At 22.1% G+C, this 13,366-nt stretch overlaps 2 pseudogenes; both read left to right on the top strand.

Moving 5' to 3' along the window:
* Window positions 1–4,137: 4,137 nt before the first annotated feature.
* On the top strand, window positions 4,138–7,926 carry LOC126973510 (NADH-ubiquinone oxidoreductase chain 1-like; annotated as a pseudogene).
* A 2,504-nt stretch (window positions 7,927–10,430) lies between these two features.
* On the top strand, window positions 10,431–11,160 carry LOC126973513 (NADH-ubiquinone oxidoreductase chain 5-like; annotated as a pseudogene).
* The last annotated feature ends 2,206 nt before the right edge of the window (window positions 11,161–13,366 follow it).

Here is a 13,366-nt window from a genome sequence, read left to right as displayed (position 1 = left end):
TATTTAAATTTCGATCAGTGAGTAATATAGTAATAGCTCCAGCTAAAACAGGAAGAGATAATAAAAGTAATAAAGCTGTAATTCCTACGGATCATACAAATAAAGGTATTTGATCAAATGATAAATTATTAATTCGTATATTAATAATGGTTGTAATAAAATTAATTGCTCCAAGAATAGAGGAAATTCCAGCTAAATGAAGGGAAAAAATAGCTAAATCAACTGATGATCCTCTATGAGCAATATTAGATGAAAGTGGGGGATAAACTGTTCATCCAGTACCTGCTCCATTTTCTACTACACTTCTTGTAATTAAAATTAATAGAGAGGGAGGGAGTATTCAGAAACTTATATTATTTATACGGGGGAAAGCTATATCTGGAGCTCCAAGTATTAAAGGAATTAATCAATTTCCGAATCCTCCAATTATGATTGGTATTACTATAAAAAAAATATGATAAAAGCATGAGCAGTAACAATAGTATTATAAATTCGATCATCTCCAATTAAAGATCCAGGATTTCCTAATTCTGTTCGAATTAATAAACTTAATGAAGTTCCTACTATACCAGCTCAAATTCCAAAGATAAAATATAAAGTTCCAATATCTTTATGATTTGTAGAAAAAAGTCATTTTCGCAAATAAAATGGCTGAGGTATAAGCGATAAATTGTAAATTTATTAACGAGAATAATCTCTTTTATTAAGAAGCCTTATATTCATAAATGATATAAAATTGCAAATTTTAAGGTGTAAATATTACTAAGGCTTAAAGATTTTCTTTATAAATAATTTTGAAGACTATTAGTTTAATTTAACTTAAAACCTTAAAAAAAGAAAAAAGTATTAAGGATTAAACTTGATAAGGAAATTAAAGAAATAAAATTAATAAATGAAAAAAAAACTAATTTTAAAATTAATCTTTAATCATTTTAATTTAAAATTAATTAGTAAAATTGATAAATAAATAATTCGAATGTAAAAAAATATTATTATTAATCTTGATATTAAAAAAATAAAAGCAATTAATGTTAAATTATTGTTAAATAAAAAATTAATAATAATTCACTTAGGGAAAAATCCTAAGAATAGGGGTAAACCTCCTAAGGAAAAAAAATTAATAATTAAAGATATTTTAATATATAAATTAATATTAAAATTTATTTGATTTATATAAAAAATATTAAATATATAAAATATTAGTATTAAAATTAAATTTAAAAAGGAATATATAAAAAAATAAAATATACATAAGTTTTCACTGATTAAAAAAGCAGCTATTATTCATCCTAAATTATTAATAGAAGAAAAAGCTAATAATTTTCGAATTGAAGTTTGATTAAATCCTATTAAAGCTCCAATTAAAGCATTTAAAATTATGATAATAATAATAAAATTAAAATTATAGTAATAAAATAAAAGAATTAAAGGGGAAATTTTTTGTCAAGTTATTAAAATAAAACAATTTATTCAAGATAAACCTTCTATAATATTAGGAAATCAGAAATGAAAGGGGGCTGATCCTATTTTTATTAATAAAGTTGAATTTAGTAATACTGAAATATTATTGAATTCAAAATTTTTGAATAAAATTATTTTAATAATAATAATAAAAATAAAATTAATGGAGGCAATAGATTGAGTTAAAAAATATTTTAAAGAAGCTTCATTATGAAGTAAATTTTTATTATTAGAAATAAGGGGGATAAATCTTAATAAATTGATTTCTAATCCAATTCAGCATCCTAATCAAGAATTTGCAGAAATAGAGATTAAGCTTCTAAAAAATAACATAAATATAAAAAATATCTTATTTGAATTAACTATAAAATTTATTAAAATATGGGGGTATGGGGGTATTTTAAATTCATTGTTAAAACTTATATTTTAGTGTAAGAAGCACAATAATTTTTGAAATTATAAGATTTAGTTTAATTCTATAAAATATAATAAAGGTATTATTATACATAATTTATTCTATCAGAATAATCCTTTTATCAGGCACTTTATTTTAAAAAAAGAGAGTCTTTATATTTGAGGTATGAGCCCAAAAGCTTAAATTTAGCTTATTTTAAAATTTATTATTTAATTATTATTAGAAAATTTGTGGGGATTGGTAATAAAATTAATTAAATGTAATTTATTAATACTTATAAATTGTATATTAAATATTTAAATAATTATATTAAATATTTAATATATTATATATATATATAAATATAATAATTAATTAGAAACATATATATCTTATTAAAAATAGTTATCTATTTAAAAGATTACTAATCGCTTTATCATGAATTTAATTTTCAATATGAATATTAGAAAAAAAAATAAGAAGAGAATATTAAAATAATGATAATTAATATTAAATTTTATATAAATTAAAAAAAATAATTATTTATATATAATAAATATAAATATTATATATACATATATATATATATATATTAAATATTTAAATAATTATATTTATATTAAATATTTAATATATTATATATATATATATAAATATAATAATTAATTAGAAACATATATATCTTATTAATAATAGTTATCTATTTAAAAGATTACTAATCGCTTTATCATGAATTTAATTTTCAATATGAATATTAGAAAAAAAATAAGAGGAGAATATTAAAATAATGATAATTAATATTAAATTTTATATAAATTAAAAAAATTAATTATTTATATATAATAAATATAAATATTATATATACATATATATATATATATTAAATATTTAAATAATTATATTTATATTAAATATTTAATATATTATATATATATATATAAATATAATAATTAATTAGAAACATATATATCTTATTAATAATAGTTATCTATTTAAAAGATTACTAATCGCTTTATCATGAATTTAATTTTCAATATGAATATTAGAAAAAAAAATAAGAGGAGAATATTAAAATAATGATAATTAATATTAAATTTTATATATAAAAAAAAAAAAACTATTTAAAAGATTCTTATAAAGAAATAAACTTTTACCATTTAAAAAATTTATTTTAAATTCAAATTATATACAAATTTTAGTGTTAATTTTTCTTTATTTTAAAAATAATGATATAAAGTAGTAATTAAAATTAAAAATTTAAGAAATTAAGATTTAGGGATATTAAAATTAATAACTAATTTTGTGCCAGCAGTTGCGGTTATACAAAAATTAAAATAAATTTTATTAGTTAAAATAAACAATTAATTTAAATAAATTAAATTTAGGATTATTAAGTGAAATTTTAATTTGATTAAAATTTATTTTTGTGAATTTTAAAATTTTATAAAAAACTAGGATTAGATACCCTATTATTAAAAAATTAAATAAATTAAACTAAAATAGTATATTAATTATTGAAACTTAAGTAATTTGGCGGTATTTTAGTTCATTTAGAGGAATCTGTTTAATAATTGATAGTCCACGATTAAATTTACTTAATTTTTAATTTTATATATCGTTGTTAAAAAAATATTTAATAATAATAATAATATTTAAAAATTAAAATAAAAATTAATTCAGATCAAGATGTAGATTATAATTAAGAATATAATGGATTACAATAATAAAAAATTAAATGAATATAATTTTGTAAAAGATTATTGAAGGTGGATTTAAATGTAATTTTATTTAATTTAATAAAATGATTAAAAATTAAAATATGTACATATTGCCCGTCACTTTCATTTAAAAATTGGAATAAGTCGTAACAAAGTAGAGGTACTGGAAAGTGTTTCTAGAAAGACAAATTAGAGCTTGATAAAGTATTTCATTTACATTGAAAAGAAATTATAATATAATTAATTTGAGGGGGGGAAATTAATAAATATTAGTATAAAAAAAGAAATTTTAAAGTAAAATACTGTGTTTAAGTATTTTTATGGAAATTTTTTTTAATTTTATAGAAAATTAGTATTGTAAAAGAATTTTGAAAAATAATTAAAGTAAATTTAATAAAAAGTAAATTTAATTTATTGTATCTTGGGTATCAGAGTTTATTAAAAATAAATTATATTAATAATAATCTCGAATTAAGAATTAAGAGAGTTAATTGATTATTTAAATTAGTGTTTTAAAATTATTTAAAATAATTAATTAGAAATGAAATGTTATTCGTTTTTAAATATATCTAGTTTTTTTAGAAAAAAATTTAATTTTAAATATTATTAATTTTAATTTTTATTAATAAAAATTAAAAAAAGTAAATATTTTATATTTTAAGGGATAAGCTTTAAATTAAATTTTTATAATTGGATTTATTTTTAAAAATAAAATTTTTAAAATTTATATTTTTTATAAATTATAATTTTTTATAAATAATTTTATTAAAATTAAAATTTAAAATTTATATTTAAATATTTATAAAAAAATAATTTTTAATAAAAAGAAATTAGGTATAATGATAAAATTAGTACAAAATTTTATAAATGAGAAAATAAAAATTTATAAAATTTAAATAAAGGAATTCGGCAAAAAAAAATATTCACCTGTTTAACAAAAACATGTCTTTTTGAGAATAATTTAAAGTCTAATCTGCCCACTGAAATAAATTTAAAGGGCTGCAGTATATTGACTGTACAAAGGTAGCATAATCATTAGTCTTTTAATTGAAGACTTGTATAAATGATTGGATGAAATATAATCTGTCTCTATTTAAAAAATGAAATTTAATTTTTTAGTTAAAAAGCTAAATTAAAATTAAAAGACGAGAAGACCCTATAGAGTTTAATATTTTAAAAATTATTTTTAAAATAAAGAAAAATTAACACTAAAATTTTTTAAAATATTTTATTGGGGGTGATAGAAAAATAAAAAAAACTTTTTTTAAATAATAAACATAAATAAATGAAATTATGATCCATAATTTATGATTATAAGAAAAAATTACCTTAGGGATAACAGCGTAATTTTTTTTTTTAGTTCAAATAAAAAAAAAAGTTTGCGACCTCGATGTTGGATTAAGATAAAATTTAAATGCAAAAGTTTAAAATTTTGATCTGTTCGATCATTAAAATCTTACATGATCTGAGTTCAAACCGGTGTGAGCCAGGTTGGTTTCTATCTTTAGTAAAATAAAATATTTTAGTACGAAAGGATCAAATATTTAAAATAATTTTATATAATATGAATATTACTAATAATATATTTACTATTTTGGCAGAAAAATGTAATGGTTTTAGAAGTCATAAATATATAGTAAATTATATAGATAGTAAATGTTAATAATAGATTTAATTAATATTATTATTGGAATAATTATTTTATTTATTGGAGTTTTAATTGGTGTAGCTTTTTTAACTTTATTAGAACGAAAAATCTTAGGTTATATTCAAATTCGAAAAGGCCCTAATAAATTAGGTTTTTTAGGAATTATACAGCCTTTTTCAGATGGTATTAAGTTATTTAGAAAAGAGCAAGTTTATTTAAATTTTTCAAATTATTATTATTATTATTTTTCTCCTATTTTTAGATTTTTTATTTCTTTAATAATTTGGATATTAATTCCTTATTACTTTAATATAATTATGTTTAATTTAGGGGTATTATTTTTTTTAAGTTGTACAAGAATTAGAGTATATTTATTATTACTTGCTGGTTGGTCATCAAATTCAAATTATTCTATTTTAGGGGGTTTACGAGCTTTAGCTCAAACAATTTCTTATGAGGTAAGTTTAGCTTTAATTATAATATCTTCTTTATTTTTAATTATAGATTTTAATTTAATAAAATTAGAATTATACCAACAAAATATTTGATTTATATTTTTAATATTTCCTTTAAGAATAATTATATTTTCTTCTATAATAGCAGAAACTAATCGAACACCTTTTGATTTTGCTGAGGGGGAAAGAGAATTAGTTTCAGGATTTAATATTGAGTATAGAAGAGGGAGATTTGCATTAATTTTTTTAGCTGAGTATTCTAGAATTTTATTTATAAGAATAATATTCGTTTTATTGTATTTAGGGGGTTTTAGTTTGAATTTAATATTTTATTTAAAATTAGTTTTTATTTCTTTTATATTTATTTGAGTTCAGGGTACTTTGCCTCGTTATCGTTATGATAAATTAATATATTTATGTTGAAAGGTGTATTTACCAATTTCTTTAAATTTAATATTATTATATTTAGGCTTAAAAATAATTTTAATTTAATAAATTAATTTAGTATAAATTAATAGAATATTTAAATTCTTTCTTAAGTTTTCAAAACAAATGCTTTATCAAGCTCATTAATTAATTAAAAATTAAATTATCTCATAATTTACTAATAATAGGATTAATAATATAATAAGAGAAATATATAATAGTTAAAATTTGTCCAGTAATAATGAAAGGAATTTCTACTGGTCGGGCTCCAATTCAGGTTAGAAGAATAATAATTGAAATTAATAATCAAAAAAAAAATTGATTAATCGGATAAAATTGAATACTTTGAATATTTTTATTAAATGAAAATGGTAAAATAATTAAAATAAGAATTGATATAATTAAGGCAATTACTCCTCCTAATTTATTAGGGATAGATCGTAAAATGGCATAAGCAAATAAAAAATATCATTCAGGTTGAATATGAATAGGTGTAACTAAAGGATTAGCAGGGATAAAATTATCTGGGTCCCCTAATAAGTAAGGATTAGTAAGTGTTAATAAAGTTAAAATAAAAATTAAAATAATAAATCCAATTAAATCTTTAAAAATAAAGAATGGATGGAATGGGATTTTATCTAAGTTTCTATTAACTCCTAAAGGATTATTAGATCCTGTTTGATGAAGATATAGTAAATGAATTATTGTTATTATTAATATAATAAATGGGAGTAAGAAATGAAATGAATAAAATCGAGTTAAAGTTGGGTTATCTACTGCAAATCCTCCTCAAATTCAATTAACTAAATTTGTTCCTAAATAAGGAATAGCTGATAATAAATTAGTAATTACTGTAGCCCCCCAAAAAGATATTTGTCCTCAAGGTAGAACATACCCTATAAATGCTGTTATTATCAATAAAAATAAAATAATAATTCCAATTATTCATGTATATAATAAATTAAAAGATTCATAATAAATGCCTCGTCCAATATGAATGTATATACAAAAAAAAAAAAAATGATGCACCATAGCGTGAAGAGTTCGGATTAATCAACCATAATTAACATTTCGACAAATGTAATTTACTCTGTAAAATGCTAATTCAATATTAGCACAATAATATATTGATAAGAATAATCCTTTCATAATTTGGCTAATTAAGCATAATCCTAATAAAGATCCAAAATTTCATAATGAGGAAATATTTGATGGTCTTGGTAAATCAATTAATGCTCCATTTAAAATTTTAATTAAAGGATGAGTTTTTTGTAAAGGTTTAAAATTATTTATCATTAATTAAATGATCGTAAAGGGCCAAAAAAAATTTTGTAATTTTAATAACAGCAATTAATGTAATAAATATATAAATAATTAATATTATAGTTAAAAAATATGTTTGATTATTATACAATTTAGTTAAATTTAAGTTATTTTCTTCAATTATTAAAAATATATTTAATAAATTATTTATTTCATAATTAATAAATAAATTTGATGAGTAGTAAGATTTATAAAAAAATCAATTAAAAATTAAAAAATTAATTAAAATAAATAGAAATATTTTAAAATTTAAAGAAAAATTGATTAATTCATTTGATGCAATTCTTGAAATATAAATAAATAAAACTAAAAGTCCCCCTAAAAAAATTAAAAATAGAATGTAAGAAAATCAATAAGTTCTAATTATTATTCCTGAAATTAAACATAATAATAAAGTTTGAGTTAAGATTATAATTCCTATGGATAAAGGATGTTTAATAAAAATTATTATACTTGAGATTAAAATTATTAATAAAATAATGAATATTTTTAGAATATCAAGGAATAGTTTAATAAAAATAATAATTTTGGAGATTATTGATAAGGTATAAATCTTTTCTTTGAAGTTTTTAAATAAAATATTATTTTTGATTTACAAGACCAATGTTTTGAATAAACTATAAAAACTAATGATAAAATTTTTATTTATATTAATATTTTTTGTTGGAAATATAATTTTTGTTAGAAAGCATAAACATTTATTAATTGTTTTACTTAGATTAGAATTTATTGTATTAAGAATTTATTTAATAATATTAATTTATATAATTATAATAAATTATAATATATTTATATTAATAGTATTTTTAGTATTTACAGTATGTGAGGGGGCTTTAGGATTATCAATTTTAGTTTCAATAATTCGAACTCATAGAAATGATTATTTTCAAAGTTATAATTTATTATGATAAAATTTTTTATATTTTTATTATTAATGATACCTTTATGTTTTTTAAAAAAAATATTTTGATTGGCTCAAATAATATTATTTTTAATAATATTTTTATTCATAAATTTATCTATAAATTTAATATTTTATTCAAATTTAAGTTATATATTAGGGTGTGATATAATTTCTTTTGGTTTAATTATATTAAGTATTTGAGTTAGAATTTTAATAATTATAGCAACAGAAAATTTATATAAAGGAAATTATTATTATAAATTATTTTTATTTAATATTATATTATTATTATTATTATTATATTTAACTTTTAGTTCTATAAATATATTTATATTTTATTTATTTTTTGAAAGAAGATTAATTCCTACTTTAATTTTAATTTTAGGTTGGGGGTATCAACCAGAACGAATTCAAGCTGGTTTATATTTATTATTCTACACTTTATTTGTTTCTTTACCTTTATTTTTAGGGATTTTTTATATTTTTAATAATATAAATACAATAATTATATATATATATATAAATTTTTAAGATATGATTATATTATATTATATTTAGTAATAATTATAGCTTTTTTAGTTAAAATACCTATATATTTTGTTCATTTATGATTACCTAAAGCTCATGTTGAGGCTCCAATTTCAGGGTCTATAATTTTAGCTGGAATTATGTTAAAATTAGGGGGTTATGGGTTATTACGAGTTTTAATTATATTTCAAGAAATTAATAAAAAAATTGGTTTTATTTGAATTGTAATTAGATTATTAGGTGGAGTTTATATTAGATTAAAATGTTTTTGTCAAGTTGATATAAAATCTTTAATTGCTTATTCATCAGTTGCTCATATGGGATTAGTAATTGGGGGTATAATAACTATAAATTATTGGGGTTTTATAGGGTCTTATTTATTAATAATTGGTCATGGGTTATGTTCATCTGGAATATTTTGTTTATCTAATATAAATTATGAACGTTTTATGAGACGAAGATTATTTATTAATAAAGGAATAATAAATCTTATACCTACATTAAGATTATGGTGATTTTTATTAATAACTTCTAATATAGCAGCTCCTCCTTCAATAAATTTCTGAGGGGAAGTTGAATTAATTAATAGTTTAATTAGATGATCTTGAATAAGAATATTTATATTAATAATAATTTCTTTCCTTAGAGCTGGTTATAGACTTTATTTATATTCTTATTCTCAACATGGTGAATATAATTTAGGTTTATATAGATTTTATTTAAGTTCTTCTCGTGAATATTTATTATTATTATTACATTGATTACCTTTAAATATTTTAATTATAAAAATTGATTATTTAATAGTTTTATTTTATTTAAATAATTTAAAAAAAAATATTGATTTGTGATATCAAAAATGTGTATATTCACTTTAAGTTATTTTTAATAAAAATATTTATTTTTTAAGATTTTTTTTTTAATAATATTTATAATATTAAATATGATATTAACAATTTATTTAATTATAATTAATATAACATATTTTTTAGAGTGGGAATTAATTTCTTTTAATTCTATAAATATTGTTTTTACAATTTTATTAGATTGGATATCTACATTATTTATAATATTTGTTAGTTTAATTTCAGCTTCTGTAATTTATTATAGAAAAAGTTATATAAAGTCTGAATTAAATTTAATACGATTTTTAATTTTAGTTTTATTATTTATTTTATCAATATATTTATTAATTATCAGTCCTAATATTATTAGAATTTTTCTTGGGTGAGATGGATTAGGTTTAGTTTCCTATTGTTTAGTAATTTATTATCAAAATATTAAGTCTTATAATGCTGGAATATTAACAGTTCTATCTAATCTGGTTGGGGATGTTATATTATTAATAGTAATTGCTTGGATATTAAATTATGGGAGATGAAATTATATTTTTTATTTAGAATTAATAAATAATGATTTTTCTATAAAGATTATTAGTGTAATAATTATTTTGGGGGCAATAACAAAAAGAGCACAAATTCCTTTTAGAGCTTGATTACCTGCTGCTATAGCAGCTACTACTCCTGTTTCAGCTTTAGTTCATTCTTCAACTTTAGTTACTGCAGGGGTTTATTAATTAATTCGATTTAATAGATTATTAATAACATTAGAATTTACAAATTTCATTTTATTAATTTCTAGTTTAACTATATTTATAGCTGGGATTTCAGCTAATTATGAATTTGATTTAAAAAAAATTATTGCTTTATCAACTTTAAGACAATTAGGTTTAATAATGAGAATTTTATTAATAGGATTTAAAGAATTAGCTTTTTTTCATTTATTAACTCATGCTATATTTAAAGCTTTATTATTTATATGTGCAGGAATAATTATTCATATAATAAGTGATAATCAAGATATTCGAATAATAGGGGGTATTTCATTTTACATTCCTTATACGTCATTGTGTATGAATGTTTCAAGTTTATCTTTATGCGGAATTCCATTTTTAGCTGGATTTTATTCAAAAGATTTAATTTTAGAAATGGTTAGAATAAGAAATTTAAATTTAATAATTTTTTATTTATATTATTTTTCTACTGGTTTAACAATATTTTATAGAATACGTTTAATTATATATTTAATAATTAATGAGTTTAATTTAAGAAGTATTTATAATTTATATGAAGAAGATTATATTATATTAAAAAGAATATTTTTATTAATAATTATAAGAGTAGTTTCTGGTAGAGGTTTAAGATGATTAATATTTAATTATCCTTATATAATTTATTTACCCCTAAGAATAAAATTAATAGTAATTTATGTTAGAGGAATTGGAATATTCCTAGGATGATTAATTAGAAGTATGAATTTATCATTGTGGCTACTGCAAGTTCTGTCCGTGTAAACAGTGGGTCATATTATTCGTTGGCATCTGATGATTCATTTACTTGCTCAGCCTGTATCCTTGTGCTTCTGTGATCTTCATTTTCAATGGTTTCGTCATCTACCGGGAAAAATGTTGTGGCTAACAACTGCGTGGATTCTGTTTGGTCTAGATATTTGCCTTCTTTTTTAAGTGGTAGGTCTTCTTCTCTTTTTTCTACTTTTTTGATGACTCTGTAAATTCCCTCCCAGATCCCCTCTCTATCCTGTTTCTCGCAAAACTGCTTCCAGCTGTCAATTCGGTGTTGTTGTGCCGTTTCTTCGTATCTTTCCTTTGCTTCCAGGTACTCTCCTACGACTTTTTCCCTTCGGACCTGTGCTGCGAATCGGATTCTGCGCCTCTTGGTGAGCGCTTCTGATTTCAGTCTGGCGAGTTCTTCATTCCACCATGGAAAGGCGGGTGTGGTTTTATTTGTTTTTAGTGGTATACTGTCATTACTCGCATCAATTATTACTTTCGTGTGTTTTTCTATTATTCGTTCTAGTTGTATTGTTGTGTTAATTTTATTAATTCATGTATATTAATTTCATTTTCTTTAAGCAATTGGTCAACTTTCTCGTGGAATCGGGTCCAGTTTGCTTTTTTGCTGTTGAACTTCCGAGTGGTCCTGTTTATGGTACTGCCTTTAGATTTGGTAAGTGTTATGTTAAATATTATTGTGTTGTGGTCAGAACTCGTTAGCTGTGTGTCGACTCTCCAATCCTCAATTCTATTCCACAGGTCTTGTGTGCACGCTATGATGTCTACGCTGCTGGTGTAAGATCTTCCACCGCGGACGGTGTACGTTGGGGTATCGCCGTCGTTGAGTACCTGTAAGCCCATTTCCTCCAGTGTCCCAGCCAATTCGTTGCCCCTTGTATCCACTTCAGCGCTACCCCACCATAGGCTCTTTGCGTTCGCATCGCCGCCGATGATCATATTTCGGCTAAATTTTTCGCAAATTCGTTTAAGTTGTTCTAGATATGGTTCTATAGGTTTTGGTTTGGGTTCGAAATAAAATGAGGCTACTGTGAACTCCCACGCTTTAGTCTTCATTTTTAGAACAACAATGTTGTGATTCGTGAACTCCGGGTATTGGGTAACCTCAATATTATCGTCGAATACTGCAATGGCCGCTTTCACAACACCGTCGTTTTGATCCGCGCATTGGAAAATCCTTACGCCATTATAATGCCTCATTTTGCAAGCCGCCCACGTATGGCTCCTGAATCATCGCGAATGCCATCTTTGTTTTAATGGCCTCAATAATCATTTCATCGGTGGCGAGTTGCTTGCGCTGGTGATTGGCTTGTGCTACGACGTACGGTTTATATCTTATTTGTGCGCCTGGAACAACCTTAGCAGTAGGCTATGGTGGCCCTGGCCGGAGCATCCCACTTTTTCCTTATCGGGCACTCATTACTGAAGGCATTGTGGTTGACCTTTTCCGCTTTGGCTGTAACACAATTAATGCATGATGGTGCGTCTGCGGTAATCCAATGTTCACACTTGCTTTTTATGTGGTCGCCTCCACAGTGGCTGCATTTCTCTTGCGTTTCTTTACAGAATCTTCGACCATGACCGTAGCCTAAACACATAGACCATTGGACTAACGGTGATTGGGCCATGACCCTTACTCGCTGCAGATCTACGTGTACTACCTCGGCTTCGACCAGGCGCTTCCAAATTTTCGGAGAAACTCTAATGATAAGATGACTAGTCAGTGCGTTTCTAGTGCGTTTTTTATAGGTTTTCAGGCATTCTTTGTTCTTCATTGTCAAGTCCGTTGAATATACCTTTGTTTTGGTTTTTCAGCGCGCGCAGAACCTCCTCGTCATTGTTATAATTTAAAACGTATTTAAGTATTATCAGAGGATCCTTATTTTTGATGTCTTCTGCTTTCATTTCCCCTGTTTTGTTAATCCTTTCTTTTATTTTCATTCGCTCTTCTTCTGTTTTACATCCTATTATGATTTTCCTGTCTTTTGCTTTCTTAACACGTTCTACGGCTACCCCTCCTTCCTTTGCATTTACAGCCTTCCTTATTCGACTCAAAATGTCTTCTCCTGTTTCCGTTTCGTCATTTGAGGTAACGATGACCGAATGCAATGCTGCCTGTTCCGGGAGTCGTTTACTGGGTG

The sequence above is a fragment of the Leptidea sinapis genome, chromosome 29 (genome assembly GCF_905404315.1).
Source record: "Leptidea sinapis chromosome 29, ilLepSina1.1, whole genome shotgun sequence".
Classification (NCBI taxonomy): domain Eukaryota; kingdom Metazoa; phylum Arthropoda; class Insecta; order Lepidoptera; family Pieridae; genus Leptidea; species Leptidea sinapis.
This window is presented reverse-complemented; position numbering and strand designations above follow the sequence as displayed.